At 45.3% G+C, this 25,751-nt stretch overlaps 1 long non-coding RNA gene across 13 annotated transcripts in view; it reads left to right on the top strand.

The window, feature by feature from the left end:
* LOC142362097 (uncharacterized) overlaps window positions 1-25,751 on the top strand; it is an 88,935-nt gene that overhangs the window by 47,296 nt on the left and 15,888 nt on the right. For 7 of the 13 annotated variants that reach the window (XR_012764658.1, XR_012764655.1, XR_012764664.1 and 4 more), the window contains 3 exons: window positions 8,419-8,591; window positions 8,742-8,904; window positions 13,723-13,997. This is a non-coding gene — a long non-coding RNA (uncharacterized LOC142362097). Of the gene's footprint in view, window positions 1-8,415; window positions 8,592-8,741; window positions 8,905-13,722; window positions 13,998-25,751 lie in introns of those variants that run through there. The other 6 variants (XR_012764656.1, XR_012764663.1, XR_012764662.1 and 3 more) reach the window with 2 other exon arrangements.

The following is a 25,751-nucleotide window of genomic DNA, read 5'->3' as shown; positions in this document are numbered from 1 at the left end:
TTCTTCCTCCTGTTTGAGCACCCGCTTTGTAAGATGAGCCCTCAACCCCCTGAGCTCAGTAGGCTGGAAAAGAGTGTGAGATCCTGTAATGTGTACAAATTCAGATTTCTCCAAGAAGTGAAAAGGCAAGAAAAGTTAACATTAGTAACATTTAACTGTAAAACGAACAAATAAAACCCCCCAAAACCCAGCAAAACAAAAAACCCACACCAGCAAAATAAATAATCCAAAAACACCTATCACAACTTTCTTAAAACAGGAAGAAGCCCTTCACATAGGAAACTAGAGAAGGAGCATTTGGAAGGGCAAAGAAAGAAGAATTTGAACTCTAGAAAAGATACATGTTACCAAATGAGGTCAGGTCTGGCTCAGAATGGTTTTTGTGACCCTTTTGCACCTATTCCAGATGAAATTCCTCTTTCTTAAGTACTGAGAGAGCTGAACCATAGCCAATATACTGAAGGAGATACCACTGACACTTGTGTAGGGGCATGAATAGTTCCCCACGTCTGCTGAGGACTCCTCTTGTGATACAGTTGTTTTGTTGATGCCAGTAGTTTATTGCAGGATCAGCTAAGGCACACAACTGCTTCTCAATCATTTGCAGCTTTTAATGAGCTATCAAAAGTGTAAAAATAAACACTCACAATTAGTCTCATGCATTACACTATGGCAAGGTCACCCTCACTTTCAATTTTTCTAAAGTTTAGCCAGTTCCTCATATATAGCAGCCCCCAAATTCCGTTCTGCTGGAAATGCTTTTCAACTTAATTCGTTGAAAGATGTTGTATTTTTGTCTCAAGATAGCGAATGAAAATACTTAAAGATCTGTCTCATAGCTATTCTTGACAATTTCTGCCCGTAATTTTTCTCCAACCTGATACTCCTCAAAGATACTCAGTTCCACTTTGTCTTGGCTCAGCTTCTCATGCAATTTACAGTTCTCTTGTTAATCTTTAATCTTCGTTTGAGTAATGTTTCCCCTGTGTCACCATGTCAAATGGTTTTTTAATGTCCAAACATGAGAGATCTCTCACATCAGCTTTCTTTGATAAAAGTTTTCTAGAATAAAAAAGTCATTTAATTGGGTACACGCAATACTTAGTAAGTTGGTGTACATTATACACTCTCTTCCCCTTTGTCTTGTCAAGCTTCTCTCTCCTTCAAGATCTCTTCAAAAGCATCAAATACTCAAATCTAATAATTCTAAGTTCTCTGAGCTCTGTTTTTAAATATCAGCATTGTATTCTGGCACTATATCCTTTGTTATCAGCTGGAAGCATCTGTGACCTGGAAAACTTATCATAAATACTTAATATAGCTTCTTCTGCCTGCCTTTCACTTCTCTGTCTGCCAGCCAGGAAATACTAAATGTCCTGAGTTTTGCTTCCATCTTAGTTGTGATCATCTCGTATCCTCATTGCTATTATTTATATTGCCCTGATCCATCTTGAAAACTGAGGTCAAGTTCTTATTTTCTTATACAGCTTTATATTAAAGCTGTATCCTCCATCTGTGTCCTGTTTGTAACACCCTATATTTTTTTCTCCCTTGCTGTTCTTCTTTTATTTGGACACAACAGTCTTGGTGCTGTTTGTTCTGAAATACAACTTTTCAAATTTGCAAAATGGAATTTGTTCAAACTGTATTCAAAAATAAAATAATCTTCTTTATAGAGGGTGTGATATTTCTCATATGCCTTAAACTTTTTCCTAAGTCAGTTTTGCAGTTTCTAAAATCAAGTATGTATTTGTGTCATCTTAGAAAGTGAGGTACATTTTGTTTATTAAAAGAAAGAGCTAAAAAGGAAAAGCAACAGCTCCCAAACTGCAGATTGAAAATTAGTTTGTCCTTAGCAAGTGAGATGGTTTTGGCAGCAATCGCACTAAACAGGGATTTTCCAATCTTGGCTGCTAACATGAGATTCCTTGTTTAGGATCACATTGCTTGTAGATTACAGAATTGGCCACAGAATAGACACACTACTCAAATGACAGATTTGTCCAACCTGTGCCGTGTTACAGGAAACGAGGCCATGTTTTGTAAACCAGAGCTAATATTTTCCATCTGTAACCAAGCACAAGACTGATGAAGGACATAAAGAATATTCTGCGATGGAGAACAACTGTAAGAAGAAATCCCTAGTCTTTATAAAGAAAAAAAAATGTATTTCATTTTTGTTTATTTCTCTCACGATAATTTCTAGTGTCCTGAAAATGAATGTTATTTTCTAGAGAATCGTGCCTTACACAGCCCAAAGCAGCTATGAGCAGACATATTATCCAGAGACTTTTGTAGCTCTTCTGTATTTCAAGACTAAACATTTCCATTTAGTAGTTGATTTTGTTATGTTCCCATGAAAATGCATTGCATAAGTTGGGCAAAATGTCAAAGATGGCTCAGTTATGATGTGCTTCCTGCCCCCCTCCTGCCTACAGGACTGAACAGGCTCTGCCAAGCTTGATTTCTTTTCTACTGTACCCAAACTTATATACGTTATGAGAAAACCAAGACTTCTGCAATCCACATTGAACATGACAAATCTAGAAAAGACATGCTAGATATTGACTATGAAGAGCTTCCTATTTCTCACACAAAGAATGAGCAATGGTAAATATTTCACGTGTGTCTACTTCCGCAAATGCCTTAGTACTTGGGGACAGTCAGCTTTTGGTAATTGTTAATAGACACTTAGCTTTTTGTAGCACTAGAACGTCCCACTGAAGTGCCACTTCCCATGTGGGGAGGGGGGAGATGGGCTCTCCTAAACCACTGAAGAGACAGCCGCATTGGAGCTGCTCCTCTGTGATAGTCAGTGGACAGAAATAACAACGCATCTCTGCCTGAAATAGGTACCTCCAGTAGGCTGGGTGAGTCCTGCCCTCAACTGGCCGCTGCTTTTTCCTGGCGGTGAAGGGAGAGCTGCAGATGTTTACGTTGCACGTCCCTGGTCCTCAGAGTTGCTGAGCATCTTGCAGCCTGTAAGCATAACACATGGACACCTGATATTCTTCTGATTTGTCCTCACTAGAGGAGAGCTCGCTGGGAGATGCTGTTGCATTTTCAAAACTGGTTTAAAGAGAAGGGGAGGTTCTGGCTGGGGTGGCGGCAGGGAAGTCATCTGTCAAGAGCTCTTGCTGAGCTTATCACGTGTGGACCAAGTGTGTGTGGAGAGGAGTTCACGTTTTCAAGACTGGAACCAGATTTTAGAAGATGGGACCAGAAGCACCAGTGTGAAAGTGAGAGCACTATAAGATTAAAAAAAAAAAAAGTCATAATGGCCCTTAACGGATGCTAGCAGGGTGCAAGAGGGGAGACGCTTACCAGGCTGGGACTTCTAGGGTGCTGAGGAGGTGGATGTACCCAGCAAATGATGCTGATTTTCTGCAGAACAGATGGCCACAAAAGTTTTATACTTGTGGAAGAGGATTTCTAAGACAGCAGAATTTGGCTCAAAGTGTTCCTCTGAGGTTGTGGTGCCTGCAGCAGTCATGAGGCTGTGTTTTAAGCACTCTGTGTAAAGTACTCTATATGTAAACAGTCCTCTGCTCAGTCGTATTCGATAACAATGACTGCGCAAAGCCCGTGAGCGGCTAATGTTTTTTCATAAAGATTGTCACTCCTGTAAACCATTGGACACGCGTCGACCCGAATTTCCATCAGCACAGAGTAGCACATGGCTAATCTAGGACTGTGATGGAGCTGTACAAATTTTTAAAGTGTTCCTTAGAAAGTAGGCTTTATGTATCAAGATTAGCAAATCACTGGTGGGAAATGTAACTCAGTTATGTGTTTCAAGAGAAATAAAGTAGTAGAGGTGACTTGCTTTTACCAGACAATGGACCCAGCCATAAATTTCAGTTAGTAATTATATATTTCTGATATAGAGAGAGACAACTTATTTAACTTTCCAGTGCTTGTAAAACACAAAGATACTTTCAAGTAAAGGTTAGTATCAAACAAAGTAGTTTTCTCATGCTGAGTAACAAAATTTTCTAGGAGGAAGCAACTTGTAGTGTTGTTACAGCCCCAGAGTTCAGTAGGCTATAGAAGAGAAATACTGGTACCCTCTCAAAAGGTAACAGTATTAGGGACTGCTGCTTCACAGAAGCTGTGATCCTCCCTGGAGTAGTCAGTGTCTATTAAAATAATTATGGAAAAAATTAGAGACTGTGATTAGGAGGTTGTTCATCTGGGGGAATGGGTACCTGCTTAAGGTGGCTGCTGTTCCAGACCGGGAGTCCGTGCTACTCTTATTATAAACTAAAACTTTGAGCAACGGTCTGGGACATACTATGATACCTGTAACTACAATTCAAGTGAGTGAACACTAACAATTTGAATTAGTCTTACAGAGAGGTTTTGAGGTGTCTAGCTATAAGGGTTTTTCTCTGCATTTTCATCTGGTAAGAGTGAGAAAAGTTTTTCCAAGGTAAATCTTGAATTTGCATTAGATTGGGGTTTAGGATAAGGGCTTTCCTTGGGCCAAAAAGTAGGGCTACTTGTGTATTTGGTGGCGTTAATTCTTCTAGAGTGAACACTGGTATTGTTTTAATGTAATACCTTTTTCGCCTTATGAAGCAATAATTATTGGTGCTTGGTATTGTTTTTGCTGAGGTTAATTCTAGAATTGAAGCTTTCTTTAGATCCAATTTGAGAAACAAGAGAAATCTCATTATTAACAGTTCACGTCAAGCCGGCCTTGCAGTTCCCACTGCCAGGACCCCAAGCAGTCCCTGTAACTGGTTTGCTAGTTTTGATTCAAGAATGAGTTACCAAAGGCTAGATCTAGCGCCAGCTAAGGATGGAGGTTAGCGGTGGGACTGCAGACTTGCTTCTGTCCACTGTGCCTTTCAGGTTTGGGCTGGACGCTGGGTCAGGCTGTGTGGCTGTCTAGTGACTCATCCTGGGGCAGTGCTTGCAGCTGGGATTAACACCGGGTTAAGTAAAGATATAGGATCAGAAAGAATTAAACACCTTATTTGTTCGGTTCTTCCCATTGTCTCCCATTTTGGGAAATTTACTTTTCAGCCTGTGTCCAGCTCCCTCGGAAGCTCCTTTTGTGGGTGATAAGTGAATCTCTGAGCACAGCTCTGACCCTTTGCATTTCTTTTCAATGGTAAATTGTTATTTATAGCAAGCAGTTTCACAGAGGCTGTGGAATTATTTGCTGTATGTTTTGTAAAGCAAGCCAAATGAGGAACAAAAATAATTCGGATTCAAATTCCTCTAAGCCCAAGCTCTGCATTAGCTCTGCTCCTATTCATGGGATCCATAAAAATCTGCATTAAAGCCTTTCAGATTTGTTCAGTTCTTCCATTATCTTGCAGAATTTGGACCTTTAGCCTAATTAAACCCTGGAAAAATAACAATTTTGTGTAGCTGGGAATTTGATAGCAGACATGGAAGAAGATGGTGGATAAACTGTTAAATTGTTGCCATGTGAGGACACGGGCAGGAAGAATACATGGAGCAAAGCGGGACTGTGGCGTTACCATTTGGGAAAAGCTGTTGCGTTCTGCAGAGTATTTCTCCAGGATGGGGAATGACCTGGGACATTCTGGAGACAGACCCAGGCACCAGGTCAGTCATGCACAAACACGTGACGAGGGATGGACCTGCACTTGGCCCTGACCGTTCACTTTTCCATTTGCACAGCAAGTAGGTTGATCGCACGCAGGCAAAGCAAGAAGCTGCCATCTTCCTGTGGCATGAGAGCGGGCTCCTGGGGCCAGGAAAGCCATTGAGAGGGCAGTGAGAAAAGCCGTACCCAGATGGGATTGTAAGCTGCTGGGGAGTTGTAATATTTATAAATATCATCTGCTCCAATTATATGTATCTTGGTGTTGTGAAAAGCATTGGCAGTGCTTTGGGAAGAATGAGGTCTGCAGTGAAATGGGAGCAGATGAAAACTGGAAGCGATCATGCTGAACACCTGTGAGGTTTTACCTTTCCAAATGCTTATGTGGGCCAGCTTGTCTTGTCCTTGTTTTGATCACCTGCTTGCTGCTGAGTGTTTTGCCTTTCCTCCTTGGACTTCAATGGCGCAGCAGTCTAACAAAGGACTGGAGTTCTCTTTCTCCTCTGTTCTGCTAATACCCCGTTAGGAAGATGAGTTAAATGTCCTGGCAAGCAGGTCTGAAGCATGTCCCTGAGCTTTTTGGGAGACTTAGCGAGGGTCCCTGTGTTGTGTGTCCAGCACTCCCAGGGGTCCTGTTAGACTAGAAATAGGAGTTTTGGTGTTGCTAAAAGGTGAGAAAAATCAGTATTTTGTTCCTTTCCTCATAAACACCAAAATTCCTCAGTCCTGCATGTTATGGTGGACCATACTCAGGTCCTTGGCGAGCCTGGGCTTTCCAAGTCCATCCCCTGTCTTCCAGCATACTTGCCGTGTAGTTAGACAGCCCGGGGCTGTATGTGTTGAATCAGAAGACGCTGGGGGCCATTTCCCTCCATGTCCCCACAGTGTGCGTCGTCCACACTTTCTTCTCCCTGGGGGACACTCCCAGAGGCTGATATTTCATATTGCCACGTTGCCACAACCCTCCATGACAAGGAGAAAATTTCAGCCGCTCGCCTCATTGGGCTGCAAACCTTTATGAATACCGCAACTAACAGCCCGGGTAAGTGGAAGATTAATTTCTATACCACCTGGCGGCAAGCTGTGGATTAGGCTGCTGTCCCTCGTGTGGGTTTAATGCTGGAGGAATGGGGCACTCGAGTACCCAGACAATCAGCCTCTTGTTTAAACAATGAGCTGCTTGGTCTTGTTAGCCAGCGCTCTTAAATTTTCATTTTATTCTGGTATGCAGGCTTGTGTGATGTGGAGAATTGCTTCAGCGCAGAAAGTCTGCAAACCTGTTCAATTAAAGGAAATGCTCAGATCCAGCTGTTGGCGTCCCATGAATGCCAGCGCTCCTCATGGAGTAAATAAGGCTGACACACTCTGCCCTTGGAACAGATACGACGATTCGCGCCTTAATTCTCCTGAAAAGAGAGGCTTTGTTAGGGAAGGATGGTTGGAGACAAGGGAAGGAATGCAAATCTTGGTGCAGAAAATGCCCAGCGAGACAAAGTCTCCTGCAGATAACAGTGAAGTCTCTGTAGGACGAGCCTAGTAACAAGGCGCATTAGGCAGCATGTACAGTACAAGCTCCTGTTACAGCTATAGAATTGTCTTGTAAATTTGGAATGCTTTCCTCTCATGAAAAAATACATGTTGCAGAGTAACCTACCCTATGCTTTCACTTCCAAGAAACAGGCTAACAGGTAGAGCTGTGGCGTGCACGCACTCGCTGTGTCTGTAGGACCCTACTCCGCATGGTTTGCGCCTGGTTTTGCCGTTGCCTTGGTTGTGGTGGCATGTTGCTCCACTCACCCATCGGTGACAGGATTGTTTGGGTAGTATTGGCTGGTCAGTTGGTTATGGCAGATGTCTTTGTACAGGTCAGGGAAAAAAAAATGAGTGTATATAAAAGGTCTTTTTATATCTTTTATATTTTTGGTATATCTACACACATAAATATTGGTTTTATATATAAATGTAATATTTATACCTATATTTATATATATAAAGGGCTGTAGCGGTTTCAGTAGGTGCTGAAAACACCTTAACTACAAATGCACAGCAGCTGACCTAATGCTTGTGTCTCAGCCAGGAGCCAAGTACCAGAGATGGGGTCAGGGAAGGGAAGATGTTGGGATGGGACAAACCATGGCAAGAAATGATGGGCCACTGACCCAGGCTTCATCTGAGTGGCATGAGCCATCACCCATGTCCCTGGAGGCCCTGGAGCCTGGAATCCTTGCCCCAGAGCGGGAGCTGGAAAGATCATGTCTGCCACTGGCAACCACTATGTCTCTGGAAACGCAGCTTCCCCCCTTCCTGCTGTCTCATCCCCCTCAGCCTCATTTTGTTGCCTGATTAAAAATTGTTATGTAGGGGCTTTGAAATATCACTGGCCACAGTTTCATCTGCTGAGATGGGAATGGCTCTCAGTGGCAGGATACCTGCTTCTGGTCCTCAGCGTGAGCACTTGGCCCTTTGTCACACAGGCTGAAACAGAAAATGTTGCACTGCAACTTATTAGCTGGATTGCAGCCTGTTGCTGAACTGGGTAATGGAGTGCTTGGTTGTTAACTGGCCACTCCAAGAGTCTTTGTTAGCCAAGCATAGATCCATCTTCAACTTCTATACGTATATACATGTAAATAAATATATATGCACTTAGATGTGGCTCTGTGTGGATATATGGATAGCATTTATGTACATGCACATACTAAAAAAAAAATAAAAAAATCAAATGCCTGATGTTCTTGCCAGGCTAAAAGTGCTTTAAATCACTGCAGAAGATGCAGCTGCCATTGGGGCAAAGCTTTGCAGCTTTTGTAACGTGTGGTGCTTATTTTAATCAGCAGCTGAGCCCACAGCCTCTGTGCAAGGAGTTTCGCTGAATAAATCCCCCCTGCCCCTGCCCAGCAGCCCAACTTCACCTTTCCTTGTGGATGATGAAACAGTGGAAGATCTCTAAAGGGCTACAGAGGAGGGAAGGAAAGCGGTACCAGGTGGTTTGGCTTGCTGTTTAAGTAAGGTACGAATAGCATCCCTTGTCTGTCCTTCCTTCATTTATTGCTGTGTATATCTATTTATTATTATGTATTTTAATTATAGATTACTAGTAACAAAAAACAAGTACTTCTAACATTCAACATGATATGATGTATATATGGTTTTCTTTCAGCTAATTTAAAATAGCAAAAACAGAGAAGAGTTGTGGTCCAGTTGATAAGAAGGTATAAATCAGAGGTGTGACGCCAAGGTGAGGGGGCTGAAAACAATCACGTAATGCCTCCCAGGGATGTTCCTCTGTGTTTGGATCAACTGTTACTGCATCAAAACACAAGGTAAATGGTCAAAAGCACTCACACACCTGCGGAGCCAAAGCTCCACCGAGTTTCTGGTTCCTGACTAGATGCTGATGTTACACCACTGCCTCCCTTGACAGGGCTTCAGCTCTTACAGAGAAGGGCTGGGGGGCGAGGGGGGGTGGGACACACAAAACCCTTCCAGCCTTGAAAACACGCCAGTGGGGCTGCAGGCAGGCTCCTGTTGCACAGCAGCCAGACTGGCTGGCACCCCAGCAGGGCGCTTCGTCCCCAGACAGCTGCAGCCGGCCCTGACAACGCCCGAGTCGGGCAGGAGGGAGGGGGATGCCATCGGTCAGCGCGGGCTCAAGGGCAGCTGCCGAGGGGGAACCTCTGTGGCACCCAGGGAATCTTCTTCGTGCGCCACACAAACCTTTCACGAGACACCAATCACTTGTGCATGCCCCGTGTGCATGCCACACTTGAGACACAAAACACACCCCCCTGAACATGTAAAATACCCACAGGTGACAAAGCCCAGCAGTGCACAGCACTTCCTGCACCGCACAAGTGAAAAACAGAGTGGGTGGGTGCTGCACACTTGGGATACAAACCACGCTGGTGACACACTCTGGAGACAGGACCTGCGTGCTGCTCATGCAATGCACAGGCGAGTCACGAAGCAGCGGGGCAGTGCCTGGTGTGTGCTCCACAGCACCTGTGCTTGCTGCACACCCGTGTGCTGCGCAAGAGCCACCCGTGCACCACACCACACTGGTGTGTGCCACACACACCACTTACGTGCCACTTGCACCACACCACATTTGTGAGCACACGTGACAACACGCTTGCATTGCACACTTCTGCACCGTGAGATGCTCAGGGACTGCACGCTCATTCACCACGACGTTTGCTGCCCGTATGAAGCACCACGTGTGCTACACCGCACCATGACGCTGCACATGTGCAATGCGCCACACATCTGCCGCGTACCAGCGACACCACACCACAGGGATGATGGTGCACATGTCAGAGCCCATATGCATGATGCCACACATATGACAGCACACCCATGAAACACCACACCTGTTATACCACACACAGGACGCTACACATGATGTTGCACATGCATCACCCTACACACGTGACATACCACACCACCCATGTGCTGCACGCCCATGACACACCAGACAAGTGCTTGCAGGCATGGCACCACAAACACGTGTTCCATACTGCACACAGCACTGCGCCTGCACGATGAGCCACACAGGACATTCCACATGCATGTGCCAGCATACACACCCACACTGCACTCATGGACACAGACCACAATACCAGTCCGCTGAACACATGCCACATGCCCACTGCACGCTTACCCAACACACCTGCACACAGTACTCCTGTGCCCCACATCCACACTGTAACTCACACACATGGTCCAGCCCTTGTCATTCAACGCTACAGGCTTGGGGAGGAGTGGCTGGAAAGGTGCCCAGCGGAGAAGGATCTTGCGGTGTTGGTCGACAGCGGGCTGAACATGAGCCAGCAGTGTGCCCAGGTGGCTAAGAAGGCCAGCGGCATCCTGGCTTGTATCAGGAATAGTGTGGCCAGCAGGAGTAGGGAGGTGATCGTGCCCCTGTACTGGCCACTGGTGAGGCCGCAGCTGGAGTACTGTGTGCAGTTTTGGGCTCCTCACTACAAGAAGGACATTGAGGTGCTGGAGCATGTCCAGAGAAGAGCAACGAGGCTGGTGAGGGGTCTAGAGAACAAGTCCTGTGAGGAGCAGCTGAGGGAACTGTGGCTGTTTAGTCTCGAGGAGGCTGAGGGGAGACCTTATTGCTCTCTATCACTACCTGAAAGGAGGTTGTAGTGAGGTGGGTGTTCATCTCTTCTCCCAACTAACTAGCGATATGACAAGAGGTGATGGCCTGAAGTTGCGTCAGGGGAGGTTTAGATTGGATATTAGGAAAAATTTCTTTACTGAAAGAGCGGTCAGGCATTGGAACAGGCTGCCCAGGGAAGTGGTGGAGTGGACATCCCTGGAGGTGTTCAAAAACTGTGTAGATGTGGCACTTTGCAATATGGTTTAGTAGGCATGGTGGTATTCGGTGGATGGTTGGACTTGATGATCTTAGAGGTCTTTTCCAACCTATGATTCTATGACTCCCCTGCCCCTGTTGTTTTTTTTTTTGTTTTTTTTTTTTAATGCATGTTTATTTTATTATTGGACCCTTTACTCACATCAGATACCTCACCTATCATGCCTGCACATTGTACCAACACACAGTCTGTCCCCAAACAGCAGCCCACCCTGCCACTTACCCATCAAATCCCACTGTGCATTAGCAGATGCTTATGCAGCTCAGGTTTCCCAGCTACTTGCTTTCTTATGCTGGTGGGACTGATAAGCAGCAGAAGTAAAGCAAGGGTAGTAGAGCTGAGGGGAAGGCAGCATCCAGCCAGCTCCATGCAGATGTAGTCCTTTCCTCTGCCCGTCACCTTTAACTACACAAGAATAGCCATAACATTGGTCCTTTGTTTTCGTTTTGCCATCTCAGTCTTTTACCTTTCCCAAGGCATTTATCACTGTGACCCTCAGCAACAGCAGCTTGCTTTCAAGCATCACTTGAGGCAGTATGGTAGCTGGTACCAGTTTGTAAGCCATGCACAGTGCTAAAGCTACAGTTGGATAGCACAGCACAAGGCGGCTGTAGAAGTTGGCAACTGATGCTCGTTTCCCATCAACTATTTAATGACAGTGGTTAATTTCAATGACAATGAAGTATCTGCTTTGCTTCACATTTGGAAAAAAAAAAAAAACACAAAACACCAAAAACCAGCAAAAAAACCCCCCTAAGCATTTATACCTTAGCATTATCATAGAGCAGCCATCTCTCTGCTGTCTGGGCTTCAGTTTGACTGGCTGACTTAGTACGCCTCTCTGGTCAGCGCTTCAGTCTATTTGCCAGGTATACAGACACTTAAAGCACTCACCTGGGCAAGCTGGTTACCAACGCGCCCTCTCCCCCCCTTTCAGGAGAGCCAGAGCCACACTCCAGCACTCTCAGCTAACGTTATCTCCCCAGAAGCAAGGCAACGCAGCCTGTGCTTGTCCTGTGGCACAGCAGATGCTCAGCCACGAGAGTCTGCTCGCTTCTCTATGCGCCCCAACTTCCCCGTGTCCCAGCTCACGTGTTCCAGCTGCAGATGTGCTGCCTCAGCAGGAATGCTGCCAGGCATAGCTTTGACTCCCAGTCCAGCCCCACATCTTCCTGCTCTCTGGGGGCACATGAGTGCACAGCAGGCAGATGCTCGGTACACCCAGCTTTCTCCCATCTTAACCGCTCCTGGTGGTGTTAAACCAAGAGCCACATTTTTACTGAGCCTGGGTAAAGCCCCAGGATTGCTGTGGTGGAAGCCTGCACTTTAAAAAGAGCCCAAAGCCATTTAAGCACAACAAGCTGCTGCATTAGGGCGCAGGGCTGAGTCCTGCTGTGCTGGTGTTGAGGAAACCCGGACCCACTCCCCACCTCTGCAATGGAGCGCTGTACGCAGCCAGACGCTCCAGGAGCTGCCTCCCAGCCAGGGCTGCAAGCCCCCATCACTGGAGCCCTCCAGGTTTATGAGCAGATGTGGATGCTTCCCTCTGCACTCAGCTGGTTTCTGCCTCCAGCGTCCCTGTTAGGGACCACATTATGAGGGAGTCACAAAACCATTACATTTTGCTGATCTAGAATGAGTTTCAGTTACAAGACTTTTCTTATGAAGGAAAGGTAGCCACGTGCCAGCCATAGCACTTGATAGCTAATGCTTCCGCAATGTGAGGGAGCACTACCGTAAGGCACCAGTCAAGTCCCTCACCCCCATTCTGGTTCCTAAAGCTTATGTTAAGACAAGCGGTTTCCAAATGAGCTACCACATTAGTTACGTTCCTGGGATCATTTACCAGGTTACTCACTGTCCTACACAGTTGAGCACCCCCCTCGGTTTGAGGGGTTTTTTTAATTATTTATTTATTCATTGCATATTTTTCTTCCACGTTTATGATATCCTCTGTTGCACAGAGCTCATGCAAGTGACACTCTTGCTCAAACATTTACAGTGATTAGAGTAAAACTGAATTAATCTAAAAAAGTTTGCAAACGCAGTGGTTTTCTACAGTTCTTGCCAAAAAAAAAACGCTTTAAATTTTATTCAGACTTTGCATGCTAGCACAGATAAGGTATTGTTACACTTACAATCTAGCACAGCATATTATAGCATAATGCCGCATCATGGTGCCAAAACAGCTGCCCAGCTACCACCATAACTTGAGTTACTATGCAGTACAAAGTTTGATTCTGTTGCCTCTAACCTTGAGTTTTGTGCATCTTAAAAGCAAGTTGCCATGTCACACTAATATATAGTATATACTACCGTGTACAATACTTAACATTTACACACTTCTGCACAAGACCAGAGTTGCAGAAACTGAACAAAAGCATCTTCAGAGGTCATCTAGTTCTTCCCACCATTATTCTCTAGTGCATGCTTGCCAGCTATATAATGCACTCTATAAAGCTCCTTGTGAAGTCTGTAGATAGGGTAGTGCTGGGCAGTCTTAATTTCTAGGGAGATCTGTTGTATTGTCTAAACTTCTTTTCTTTAGCAGCTATATTTCATCTTTCCTTCTCTGACTGAGGTCAAACAGATCATTTCCTTTATTGCCCCCCCCCCCCTTGAGTGTCATGTTTTCTAGACCCAGTCATGGATTTAACTCCAGTGATCCAGAGGAAGGAGCAGCTATCTTAGCTTAACAGGCAGAAGAGTGAAGCAGCAAATCCCCCTGGAGTCAGTAATTTTTATCTTCTGACCTAGGAGTCATCATTCATGTTGCAACTTGGATGATATTTCTGGAGTGAGACATGAAATATTAATTACTGGAGGCTGTGCCTGCGGAAAGCATTCCTGTTTGTCACCGACTCCCACCAAAGGCAACAGGGGCTTTACGCAAGTGTCTTGGACACCGCCACACTAGACGCATCAAGTCCAAACTGACAACTGTCCAGAGCATTAAGCTTATCTGTGAGCATCCTGCAGGAGGATGGTGATGGGCATCATCCAATAAAGTCTAACGTGCATGCAGTAGACAAGTGTACTTTTGTGTACTTCGGTAAATATTTTCGTAGAAACCAGAAGGTTTTCCTGCTCCTTAACGTGTTTCTGTAATATTTTAGTCGCTTATCTGTCACAATACAGTCTGGCTGTATTGCTCTAATCATCAGATTAGCACAGGTTTATTCTCATTTCTGTCTGGCACGCAATCATATGTCCCCAAACTCAAAAATGGAGAGAACAAAAAGAAAATGACCCAATTGGCCCCATTACGATGTCAGTCAACCCCAAACGATGAGGGTTGTAGGCTAATAACACCACACACATACAGCCTGCCGTCAGAGTTTAAACACACACCTTAATTTTCCGGGGTTTCACTGAAGTTTGGTCAGTCACTTCACAGAAGTACCATTCACTTGGACCCACTGTCTGAGACGACTTTTAGTCCAGCACTCCACACAGGATGGTTACAGCTAATAAAGGTCCTTTTTCTAACCTAGGAATAGCTTTGGACCAGCTGCCTTCACTAAAAGAAAGGCCAGAAATACTTATTTTGCCCTCTTCCTCCCCAGCGTGTAGACACGTAACATGTTCTGGAGACTTTGAATATTTGAAACAAGAGATAGTAATTTGTCTTTATGGGCTGCATCAAATGGTGGATTTAAAGCAGTTGGAAGTATACAGAGCAAGGGTAAGAATGAGGAAACTTGGTTTGCTTCCTTGGTAACAAAATCTACAGCACAGCAGGAGGACAGACCATGGTAATTAGGGAATTACAGCTGTTAGTCACAGAAAATATGCTGCAGTTGCAGGTCAGGGACCTGAGGTTGTGGCACAGGAAGGAAAACTGTAATTTAGAGTCTGCGAGGAACTTGCTGCGTGCATTAGGCTTCTTGCTACTTATAGCATCTATACACCTGTTTTCCAGGGCAGAACTCAAACAGACAAGAGCATAGATCAGCAACAAGGACCAAGGAAATAGAGCCTCTCTGCAAGAGCTGGGACAAGAACTATGTTCTTAAGGACTGTTTTTAATAGTAAGAAATGGATATTCCATGAACTCCTGTTCATCGCCCCTCCTCCTCTGTTGGCAACCCTCTTTCTAAGCAGGACAATCAGAAGCGTGGGCTCTAAGATGAGGGAGAGGACAAAACTTGATCCACGGAGTTATTCAGGGAGATAGCAGCTCTCTTAAGAAGCACCAGTTGTTACAAAGGACACATAACAAGAGTCCCACTAAAACAGGGCTTGGCCTGGAGACCTTTCTGTATTAAAGCCAGAGCCTGGCGTTAGTCTCCTGCAAGTGGTAGCTGTTCCTGAAGAGAACTGAGGGATACAAAGGGAAATACAAGCCTCAGACAGAAGACAAATACCACTTTATTTTCCTAGCCCTCACCTTACCAAAAAAACCCCAAAAAACCACAAAGGCACAAGAACAAACCCAACAGATACCTGCCATGATGTCATTAAAGCAACTCTGATCGTAGCTTGCCCAAAAGCCATTTCAAGGAGAGGACCTCTTGGTACAATTTACAACCAAGATGCTCACAGGGCACCTTCTATGAAATACTCTGCCACCTCCTCTTCTCCCAGTGGGAGCTGGTCCCATCCCAGAGGGCTAGAGTGTACTATAGCTACTGCACACCGGAAACCTTCATCTGGCTTCAGCTGTCCCCAAAGCTGGGCAAGAGGTTGTCATGGCATGTCCACACTTTCAGAGGTGGATTTTTATCTGGACAGAGACCTTATGGCATTTTCCTCATCAGGCTCCAAGTGAAGTTGTATGCAAACCATGTCCAAAGCAACTGGAAAACTGGACTCTCATCTCAGTTGAGAAAGAGTGGCTTTTCCAGACCTTGCAGGGTGTTAAGTTTTAACATTCAGTCAGTTAAGGGAATTCATAAAGATAAATGTGCTCACACTCCACGGGTATGCATGACTCTTGGAAAAGCTAATCTATTAAACTTGTGCACTTTATTGCAACCTTTGAGCCAGCTAAATCCTCTGTAAGGAGTTCCTCATTGCCATTCCACTCGGGAGAGGAATTTTTATTTGTTTACTTCTCCAGATCTCCTCCACCCTTTGCTCCACGCTGGTCACGTTTGAGTTTAGTTTTTTAGATAATCTTTCTTTACTAACGTATTGGTGCATGGAAAAGCATCTTCCTTGCTTTGCTGTCCTTAAGTTACTTCAGAGGCAGAGAGATGACTCTTACAGGTGAGACCTGGAGCATAAGGGAACTTGAGGAAACCTAAGTTTACTGAGGAATGGAAGAAACGCCCTCCATACCCTGAGGCTGACCAAGAGCTGGCAGCCTCTTTTCTTCAGACCTGCACTTGCGGAACCTGACCAGACAGCTCAAATTCAAAGGCAATACCAGGAGACCTCAGGCCATGAGGCTCAAAGCTCTCTATCGGGCATAACCTGCTCATTCAAATGTTAATAGACGTCCAGCACTTGCTTGCCGTACCAGCCAGCAGCTTTACATCACATCTAAGCCAAACTCATTCTTTCCATGGTAGAGCAGCTATTAATAACTTCCTATTGCCCAGCCTGCTGACCAGTAGCCAGGCCTCCCCAGTTCTCCTTGAATGCTAGCAGCATGCCATGCGGACCAACTAATTCAAACTATTTTGGGTAGGAAGGTATTTTGGTGTCCTAGACCCTCAGACTACCCTATGCCAGCTTCTGCTTCAAGGTGATACCACGCGAATTCACTTGCTGCTAACAGTTGTGCAAGGTGTCACAGCAAGAGCTCAGAGGGGAGCAAACCCCCTGGGCTCTGGGGTGAAACCCATCCCTCTGCATTTTGCTAGCTGTCTGGAGGTCATGTTCTTCTGACCTTGTGAGCTCTGGGGACAAGTTGCAGTTGCTTATGCTCAGCCAAAGGGGTAAAATACTTCTCACCTCCTTGGTGAATTGCCCACCCTAGGACCTGTGCCTTGCTCAGAGTTAGCCATCAGCCGTTTACTCACCTGGGGACTGGGAAAGTCAGGCCAAATGCTTGACGGAGACTTCCTTCCTGCCCTGTTTCTGGTCATTGGCAGACGACAGAGGCAAGGTGGCTCCCAGTCTCTACTCAGAAGACAAACTGCAATCTCCATCTTGCTGAGACACAGCTTCTCACAAAGAGTCGTCATTGCTGCCATTTGCGGTGGAATTTCTTTAAGAATAAATAGTAGCTGAGACACACCTCAGTCTTGTAGCCTTTTCACAAGAGCCCCTTAACCATAAGAATGTGATACTTGGTTTTAAAACCTTCCAGAAGGCTGTAATTTGCATTTTAGAGTTCCATACAGTGACTTGCCCAAGATGTACCTACACCCACTAGCTGCCTTACTGGTACTTGTGCAGTCATTTCTCTGGGGGGCAACAAGGACTCACCAGGTCTTGGTGCAATGCAGCCAGTACATCTCAGTGAAGTTTCAAGTTCATCCTGATAGTGCCAAGGGCTTGATGCCATTTTTAGCAAGGAGAATAACTAAGTATTTAAGGACAGATCCTTCCCCAAATAGACAAGAAGAGCCAATCAGCAGCTGTTTCTCTGGAAAGATTTTGCCAGCCCTACCAAGGCTCCATATGGAAGCGGAAAGATGCTAGTTCTGAGCAATAAATGCATGTCAGATGACACTGCCACTAAATTTACCTGGTGACTGTTAGCACAATTGTTTTCCTTCCAGTCTGGTGCCCCTCCTTGGTGTGGGCAGCAAGGGCATCTTAAATGAAACAGCCCCAAGATGAATTTAGTTTAATCACCGAGTGTGAAGGGGAGGGGGGCAGGGAAGAAGGAAGGAGAACCAATATTAAGTGTGGAAACTAATACAAAAAGCTGCTGGGATATTAATAGTGTGCTGAACTAATAAGATGCAGTCAAAGCTATGAAGTTTCTGTAACACCGCAGCAGCTGCTACTATGAAGTAAGAGACTAGAGTGGATCTGTGTATTTACAGCAGTTATCTGAAAGCCTGGGCATGTAATTCCACTTAGAATCCCCACCAACACAAATACATTAAAAGCAGACTCAAAAGCTCCTGTAAACCCACTAAGCACAATAGCTAAAGTTTCCACAAGAAATAATTCATAGCATTACAGCTATTCTCACACAGATGGGCTAAGAGCCTTGCTGGACCAAACGTGGAGCAGAAGCTCTTGCAGAGAGTAGGCTATCCCATAGCAGCCCAAATGCCTTCCAGCCCTCTTGATGCCTTAAAAAGCCTTCTGGAACAGGAATCTTTAACATAAGTCTGCCACATATAAGTTTACGCTGATACTGACTGTTTAAAAACCTTAGAACCACATTGGCTTGCCTTTTTTTTTTTTTTTTTTTGGCATGTACCTCCAGGCAAAGTTGGTTTGTCTGTCAGAGATGAGATGAGGCATCTGTTTCCTTCAAGAGTTTGATTCTGGACACAAGACAACACTTTGGCGAAGCTCTCAGCCCTGCTTCAGCTGCCTCAAGGACTGGGAGGCCAGTAATGCCTGCACCATTCAGGGATACATCAGCCACACGGGGAAAGCATATCAAGGCCCAACTTCACACCTCTAAAGGGAGAAATCAAGTTTTTCTTTGGAAGCATATCTCCACACTTTCTGGCAGAGAGAGTACAGCCATAGGAGGTCAGAGATGCAGGCTGCACAGAGTGCTGAGCTAACAACAAGCAATGCCACTTACTAAGTCTTTGAAGGGTTGGTGCTGTATGCAGTCCCTCAGAATAGGTCTCCTCTAGAACTTTTGTTTTGGAAAGAGCAGGGTTTTGCAGCCTAACACAGGCTGCCGAGCATTTGCACATCTGCTGCTCAGCTCTTGCTCTTCCCCAGACTCAATCATTGCAGTTACCCTTGCAGATTGGAGTGACTTGGCCTCACTGCCTGGCAAGCCCATGCGAAACCCAGCTGCAATCCCTTGGTGCTTCAGATTCTTCCATCAGCTTGAAAGACCCGATGGACATTTGGAAGACACCAAGGTCTTGGAGATGGAAGTAGTGCAAAGGTTGTTTTGGACACAGCCCTAGCAGACAGCTCCAGGCTGACTACTCAGATGCTTTAGGCTCATGAAGTGACCAGTACACATGCTTTCTTCTATCAGCGGATCACAAGAAGGACCCAAGCGTAGAGACGCATCCCCACAGAGCTAGGGCAAACTCACAGCACACACCAAACAGGGTGGGAACTCCTTATGCCAGCTGGTAGACACCAGCAACATGCTCACTAACAGCTCTGTTGTGCCTTCTGTGCTCAAAAGTCACCCATGGGCTTTCACCCATCACCGCAACCTTGCAAAAGTCTACATGACTGAGATCCATTCACATGGCACAAGAAAGGCGGTATTCAGTGAACCCTGTGGAAGAGGAGGGGGGGAAACTCCACACACTGTACACGTGGCACCTGCCATGCCAGGGGCACCCTAGGAAGAGCTGCAACCAGAACAGCAGAACAAGTACTGCTATTGCCCAGAAATGGTACGGTTATAGGTATGGACCAGGATCCCGTTATGGAATGAGCAGACAAGCACATAATACAAATATTTTATGGATTTGAGAGTAGATGAACATGTTCTCTATACAAGAAGACTGCAGTCAAGCAAACAGGATCACCATGATCCTCTCGGACTCTTCAAAGATAAGCAGTAGCCCTAAAGTGCCTAAAGCCCTTACCTTGGTTAACTATTCCGGTGAGAGCACTCTGAAGGCTGAGCAGCAGCCTCATGTTAGATAGCAAGACATTAAAACAGTAATAAATGCCATTTTGTTAAGGACGCTTTAGAGAAGAGTTACAGTTCTGAAGACTCATTTTAAGCTTTCATCACTGTACTGTCAGGGGAGGGGAGAAGTCAGGTTACTTAACTGCTGTTGTGACAATTATCAGATGGAAGAGACCAGTGACTTGAAGAGAACATTGCAGTCTATAGCAAAATTCCACTATGCGTTTCATTAGGCGTGTCCAATTACTTCCAGTATAAATTAGCCACACAGTCAAAAGCAGGTTTGCAGAAAATGAGTTTAATACTACTATCAAGTGGAAAAAAAAAAAAAAACAAAACACAAAAAAACCAAGGAGAGATTAATCTCCCATGAAATATTCACAAAAGTTGTAAGCTGCTTTGGAGATCCCTCAGACCTGGCAAAATCTTCCAGGCTTCCCACATGCTTCACTGACAAGAGCTAGGCCTCCAAGATAGCACTTCATGTTAAGTTTGTGCAACAATTCTGGGAATAAAACCCAAGAACTTACTAGGGTCAGCTCTACTAGGGCTGACGTCAAAGCGTACTTTCAGGCTGCTGAGCAACTGCAGATGCAGGCAGGTGGCTCATAACAACACTATCTACCAACTTACTCATACAAAGTGTTGCTAATAGAGCCGTGCAAGTAATATTACAAACTCTATCCCTAGTCCTGCTACAGGTTCAGCGACTGTTCACGTTTCAAACTAACAAGTTAGCTTCAGCAACTTCAGTTAGGCCAAGAAGGCAAGTAGGGAAAAGAAAACAGGAGTAATACCATGCAACTACCACTGGTAGCATGGGCTGTAGTTTTCTCTAAACGTTTAGGCAATCCTGCTGACTCAGTTTCTCCTAGAAAAACTTATAGTTTTCTATTGTACTGACATGCCGAAAGAGAGCCTCATCCTATTTGCAAACCCAGCGTCAACAACAGAGTACATCATCCTATTTGCAATAGGAGACTTCAAAAGCAGAACATGTATCAAAACAGTGTTGAAAAGCTTCTTTAACCACTTTACATATAGTAAAACTGCAAAGGCCTACTCGCTTTATGTCCACTTCAAAACAGAGGTAGGGAGGGGTGCAAGTGCTAACCAGAGGGCAGAAAGCTTGGAAGACCACGGCCCTTGCAGTGACCCAGGACAGCTCCTCCACAGGCACTCCACAGCCCAGCGCCTGCTTACCCCAGCCTTCCCTCCCCCCGTAACGCAGAAGAAACCCTCACTAGGGCAGCTCTCGGGAGCGCTCCATAGGATTACATACACGAGGTAATAAGAACAGCAGCTCTGCCTTCTAAGGAGACAGACATACTATTGGCTTCAAGGCATACTGCTGTCAGCTAAGCAGCAAGTTACTCCGTGGCAGTTTATCCAGCCTACCAAACACCAAGGGTTGTCTGGGCTCCAGATCTGATCATTAGCTGCCTGAGCACCATGCAACTTAAGACTGTTCTCTAGAATTAGACCAGCTGAGGCCAACTCTTTCAGTGTTGGAAAAAGAGGGAAAGGGATCTACATGGAGGGCAAATGAGACCCCAAATCACGCCTATGCCTAGTTCCCTTATTGCCTGCGTCTTCTCCTTAGGGAGGGGGATTAAGTCTGGGAACAGCTTGATTATCTGGAACAATGCTATGATCCTACACGCTGCCTTTCTGCAGTTGGGTGGAACCAGACTGGGTGCACAGCACTGTGCAAGGTGAGCCATGCACACATGACTGAGATAGGAAGAGACACTGATAAAACCTCCAGGGATTTCTCAGCCCATCCTGTCATTCCAGATAAGAATCAGAGGAAACAACTTCGCCTTACCTGAGCTGGGCATTGAAAATAGTCAAGCTCCAACATTAAATGGGCACACACTTGCTCAAGCACAAGTTAGTAGTACAGAAATAGGCTAGGTGGCTTTTATACTAGCACCCAGTTTCAATCAGAAAACATTAGCAAGTTTAAGAGAGAGTCATGTTTTACAGTGATCAAGATGGAGCTTAAGGAGAATCTCACTGTGGTACTCCTTTGTTCAAGGCAGAGTTTCAATCAAGAGGCATCAAAGACAGGTTTTTCATGGCAGAAAGCTTATTCTTGAAAGCAACATCTGCTGCCAGTTACAAGAGCCATACAAATACTCCGAGCCCTTGCTACAACGTACGCATAGTACTGAGTTAAAGGTTATAATAGCTAGACAATCAGATACGGTAGTGAATAGTCTCCCTGCACTGAACTTCATGCAAAACAGTTTTCAGTGATGCTATCCTGACTGTGTGGGAGCCAGGAGAGAATACTGAGATTTCTTAGACTTTCAGTGAAAGTACTTTCCACACACACATTCAGGGAAGAAACTCACCTCTGCACACCGTGCCAGGAACCAGGTGCTGCTGCAGCAGATCGAGGGTCTCTCAACCTTCTCAAGGAAGAGAGTTTCTATTGCTGCTCTTTGCAACTGCCATGGCAAACACCACGGTGGAAAGTGTTGTACTCACACCTACTCAGCGAGGGCAGTGGAAGTTAAAATCCTTTCACACAAGGGCTGCTACGACACAACCTCTCCACTCATGCAGCTTTGTAGTGTAATTGAAGGTCAGGTATATAGTTCCGAGCTATAAGCATTTGTTTTACTAATCAAATCATTATTCCTCGATATATTTGCCTTCATCCACAGGCAGATTTCAGCATGGACCAAACCTGTAAGCTTTTCCCATCCTATGTCTGGACTAGGCACTGCTTAATCATCAGAATCCAATTAGAGAAGGTCTTAAAACTAGCTAGGAAAAACAGGTAATGAATTTAAACTCTACATATGATAAACTTAAGTCATGAACTGAAAGAGGTATTGAAAGCACAAGTGAAAGGAAACGTCGACCAAGTAGGAGAAACAGTGACAAGAAGGTCACAGAAGTGCTATTAGCAGAATCATTTGCAGTATTGGTACTTCACCTATAAACACTAAAGTCAGAAATTTACCCCCTCTACAGACAGGTCAGAGACCAGAATCATTTCCACTTCCATCTAACCACACAAGTATCAACAGGAGTTGGACTAGATGATCGTTGTAGGTCTCTCCCAACTGAAATACTCTATTCTAATTCTCTTCTACCATTATGATCTCCAGACAAGGAAACCTGGTCAGTGCCACAGGTCTGCAGAACAGTACAGTACAAGTTTTTCCCCTTCCTGTTTTTTTGAGAATTTTTGTTTCCCACCAATCAACAGGAGACTTCCAAGCTGTCACAACAGTCCCAATGTAGTAGAAAGTTATTTTATCGCTTGAAGTCCTGCACAGTGTGGAAGCTGCATGGAAGAGAGGATTTTTCATGGAAAAAAGTCTTAGGAATAACAGATTTGAGCATAAAAATTAAAGTTCACAATAAACACTGGCTAAGAGACAAATGTGACATTAAGATGAAGTTTCCTGTTGGACTCTCCTAGATCTGGGTCTCTCAGCCATACACAGTGACAACCAAGAGCAGCCACCAGGGTCTAGGAAGAACCACAACAGATAACAGGTTCAGTGCTCTTCACACAACTGGAGGTCTACCCCAAGTGTTTTCAGAGTCTCAGACTGAAAGTACTTGGAAACCAACAGGATTTCATATTCCAGATACATGCACCAGAAGTAGAGCTCCAGTAAGATGAGAATATACAAATACAGTAAACACTCCCAGGTTGCTGTAGCAGGCCAACCACGATGGGACCCTGAAGGATCTCACTACAGAGACCTGTGGTTCAGTGACTGAGTCTAACCCTTGGTCTCACCATCCCTAGATGGCCATGACTTCCGTGAACGACTTTATATTCCTCCAATTCTGGAAGTCTATCCCAGACTTCCTTTCTGTATGTATCCTGTAGTACCTTTTACTTGATAGTCTAAAGATGAACCAGAGAAAACAATGAACTTGCATCCCCTAAAAAAAAAAAAAAAATCCTGCTGAAGAGCAAGAAGCAACTTACTGGAACCAAGTTAAGCACAGGTGGTAAATAAAAGAACTCTGACGTTCGCTACAAAGGTGGCCATACAGTCAGGTCTTGCAGACAGACCTCCCTTCCATGTTGTTAGGAGATGATTAGCCAAGAGAAACTGTTGCAAGGCAGACTTGATGAACACAAAAGCTCCACTCCCCTTTCCTGTGTACCAGGTGGCTGCAGGCCTGGGGATCCTGCCCCAGTTGTTGGGGTTCCTCTCAGGTCTCACCCACAGCCTGTTATTGCACCCCCACTGTTTTGCTCAAAATGCTCTGACATTTCCACCATGTCCTTAGGGCTGACTACGACTACCTATCCACTGTAGAGCCTCAAGCCTGCAAAGGAGGGAGCTTGGTAGGTGGAAGAAGATGATTTGCACATGAGCTCAGTACCCCGGTTTCTCAGCAATGACCCAGAACTCAGCAACTGGTTGGCCACTGGCAGTGAAGGCAGAAAACATGCTTGTTGCACAAGCGGGTGACCACAGAGTGGCAGGGTCTGGCCCTTTCCTCGAGTCCCCAGCTCCTCCCATCCACGCGGGGCTCACACATCAAGAATTTACCCCTCACTCCCTCTCGTTTTTGCCAGCGAGGGAGAAAGAAGGACACAGGGGCTGTTCATTTGGTATTTTTGCTCACTGCTTCCACGGTGCAGTAACACCCTGAACAATACCAGCGAAGCTCCGCAAGATTTTTGGAAGTCTTCACTCAAGAGACCTCACAACACCCCCGTGTGGTTAAGAAAAGGATACTGGCTCATGCCACCCACCACTGAAAAGGACACCTCTAGGCTGGAAAGAAGCAGCTGTATGACACTACGCAGCAACACTTCACAGCATTTTAGGGTAGAAAGCAATTAACCTTTGGCTGAATCCCCTTAGCTCCAGGCTACAAAAAGAGTGTTTGTTCTGTTTTCTTCTCCAGCCCCCACCTCCCCCAAGTCTTCACAGCTCTGGTGTTCTCATTAGCTCACTGCCCGGGCTGCTTTCTGGACCCCTCGCCCCCCCCCCCCCCCGAAATGGAGAACAACAGTTGTCATCAAATTAATGGGCTGTTTATTCAGATAGTAATTTTGTTTTTTCTCACTTCTGCTCCAGACTAGTGGCAGCTGATTCAGATAAAATTAGGCTGAGGCTGTAGCGCATTGTGTTTCTGTTCAGACAGTAAATAGGCTAGAGCTGAGATCTACTTGAGATCTCAGCTGTACTTCAAAGCAAGTTCAGGGAGTTTGGGCAAGGTCCTCCTCACAGGTACGAGAAGAGCAACTACTTCAGCTGAGGGAAAACATCTTTCTGCTCACCACTGTTTCTAGGTCTGATTGAAATTTAGTACTATTTTCTGTGCTTACACAAAAACTTCATCTTCAGGTCCTGCCCTAAGACAGCGCTTCCCAGGATCCAAATCTGCCAGCTACACTGTGAAAGTCTGGAAATCCCAGCAGAGTCAGACATCCCTTAGATATTTAAGCCCTGAATTAACATCCTGTATAGCACAGGCAAAGAGCAAATTATTAAAAAAAAATAAAAATCAGAAGGCACAGAAGCGAGGATTTAGGAATATAATGCGGGTCTGATTCATCAAGTGGGATTTCCCCACTTCACCCTGATCACATATTTCCCACTTGATCTGCCTCACAGGCAGAGAATGGGTTCTTCTCAAAGACTACCATCAATTTAAGACAGGTCTGGTGAGTCCTGTCCTTGAAGGACCACTATCTCCACCCTCTAGGCTCACTCTAGTCAATTCCAGTGCCACACCAGCATGGCCACCTTTGTGCACTCAGCATAGCTCGCTGCTTCTGTGGAGGCAAAGGTTGGTTTTGTGTTGTCCCAAAACATGCATCAAACTCTACATAGTTGCACACAAGCCCTGAATTTAAGCCAGACTAGTTCCCAGTCAACATCAAGGAGATGCATTAAACAACCATAGGGGCTACATTACATAGAAAAAAACAGTACATAAGCAGCACCTAGGAAGATAAAGCTGCTCATCAGCTTAATCCTATTGGTTCTTCCACACTCTTCTGTAAAGCATGTTGATAAACAGATTCAGTTTGTAGCCGCATGACTTCAAGAAACCACTCTGACAACTTTATTTTGGTGCATGCTTCTAACAT

Source organism: Opisthocomus hoazin, chromosome 7 (assembly GCF_030867145.1).
Source record: "Opisthocomus hoazin isolate bOpiHoa1 chromosome 7, bOpiHoa1.hap1, whole genome shotgun sequence".
Classification (NCBI taxonomy): domain Eukaryota; kingdom Metazoa; phylum Chordata; class Aves; order Opisthocomiformes; family Opisthocomidae; genus Opisthocomus; species Opisthocomus hoazin.
Note: the sequence above shows the minus strand (reverse complement) of the source record. Positions and strands in the feature narration are given on the sequence as shown.